Genomic DNA, 2,277 nt, shown 5'->3' with positions numbered 1-2,277 from the left:
TCATTGTCTTGTTTGCAACTTGACTCTGCCATTCAAAGCTATAAGTGCCCAGCAGACCTGTTTCCACACGGTAGATCTTGTTCCACTGCTCTCCTGGCTCTTCCCTATTCCAGGAGCATCTTGGTATCTTCTCTATAGCTTTGTATGACATGGTCATATCTTAGTGTCATTCCAAAATATGTGATCGTTTTTGTCAGTATGAATGGTATTTGTATCTGTGTTTAATATTTAGTTTGTTATAGCAAGGGTGACAATATAATTTATCATCCAAATCAGAATACTTTTGAGGGTAAAAGGGGAACAACATTAAAAATTATGTCAGAACAACAAGTGTTAACTGAGACTGCCCAAGCCATGACATGTAATTACCCTAGTAACTGCTGAGGTCAATGCACACTGTTGCATTTTATAAATTGATCTGATGTCTTATAGGTTGACTATTATACCTCTATGTCTGCACTCTCCATCCTACTAATTAACCTGTTGATTCTATTAAATTTTCTATGTAAGTTATCCACAATTAAGTGTAATTTTGGTTCTTCTATTCCAGTCCTAGTCTATGCTTTTTTTTTCTTGTCTTATTGCATGAGCGAAAGCTCTAGTACTATATGGAGCTATAATGATAGCAGACATTTTTGTCTTGCTTCCAGTCTTAAAGTCACATGGTTCACAATGTTCAGAAGACAAAACCCATGTGTTCAGAGGAAACCTGGCTGCTTCTGGTACTGAGGCCAGAGAGAAATGGCCCCAGTGAGTCCCCACTGAGGAGACACCATATGATATTTTTTTTCCTTGTATTTCCTCCAGAAAACCCTTTTGCCATGCCTCAGGATGGGGGAGATGAGATCTGAAACACCCAGTGCAGCCTCCAAGAAGAACAACTTCTACAGAGATGCCAGGGACAGCCGAGGTGGCAGAGAAGGAAATGCTGCCTGTGCCCAAAGCCCCCTTCTGCGGACTTCTAAGATTAGGAGCAAACTCAGGGGTAGGGGCTGGGGGTGCAGGGGAGGGGATTCTGAGCCACCTGTCCACAAGCAAGAGTCCTGTTTTGGGCTGGTGGCTTCTGAGAGGTGACTCATTGTGGCCTCAGGACGACCAAGACAAAGCAACTCTGGCTGATTCCAGCCAGGAGGATTGAGGCCTGTGAGTTATACCCGTGGTTGAAAACCGAAGCTTCCCTTGCCCCTGCTCCCTCCAATAGCGGCCCCTTGGGGCTATTTGTGTCAGAATATTGAATGTGCGTGTGATTTGGGGTGTTCTTGTTTGGTTGGTTGGTTTTTATTGGGGCTTTCCCCCCAAGTTCTCTGATGGGCACGGGGGGGGTTCTCATCTGTGTCAATGTCCGGGCTGCAAGCTTCTTGCTAAGCACAGGGTACAGCCCCTCTGTGTCTCAGGGAACACTGGGGATTTGAAAATGCCAGTCAGGGTTGGTTCTTACAGAATTCGTTCCTGTAACAGAAATACTAAGGGACGCATCTCAGGCTGACCACGGGGCAGGTACCAAGTTAAGTGTTTTCATGCACTCTCTCCCTCACCACGTGGGAGGCAGGTATGATTAACCCCCTGCCGAAAAAGCTCACAGTGGGGAAGGGGTGCCCAGGGCCACATGGGCCCAACCCCTCGTTTGACCTCAGGGGTGCAGGAACCCAAAGTCCAGGCTCCAACTCCCTGGACATGACATGCTCCCCAGCCAGGGCACACCCTGCACAATGCCAGGAGCATCTCCTTGATGCCTCCACAGGCCGTCGCCCTGAGTTCTCCACCATTACCGCCCGGAGCGCTGATCCACTCAGCACATTCTGGCTAAGCACCTGCTGTGTGCCAGGCCCCTTGCTGGGCAGTGATGGGGACAAAAGATGAGTCAGACCTCATCTCTGCCCCTGGGGAGCCTCTCATCTGGTGGGAGACACAGACACATAGATCTTTGCTGGACGAGGCTACAGAAACCCAGAGAGGAGGGTTCTAGAAATCCATCCACTTTCAAGTGGGACTTCACGTAAACCTAGATGCCAGTTCTCCACCATCACTGCCTGGAGCGCTGATCCACTCAGCACATTCTGGCTAAGCACCTGCTGTGTGCCAGGCCCCGTGCTGGGCAGTGATGGGGATGAAAGATGAGTCAGACCTCATCTCTGCCCCTGGGGAGCCTCCCATCTGGTGGGAGACAGACACATGGATCTTTGCTGGGCAGGGTAACGAGGCTATGGAAACCCAGAGGAGGGTTCTAGAAATCCACCCACTTTCAAGTGGGATTTCCACATAAGCCTAGATGCCCAT

The sequence above is a fragment of the Pongo pygmaeus genome, chromosome 23 (genome assembly GCF_028885625.2).
Source record: "Pongo pygmaeus isolate AG05252 chromosome 23, NHGRI_mPonPyg2-v2.0_pri, whole genome shotgun sequence".
Taxonomy (NCBI): Eukaryota; Metazoa; Chordata; class Mammalia; order Primates; family Hominidae; genus Pongo; species Pongo pygmaeus.
Note: the sequence above shows the minus strand (reverse complement) of the source record.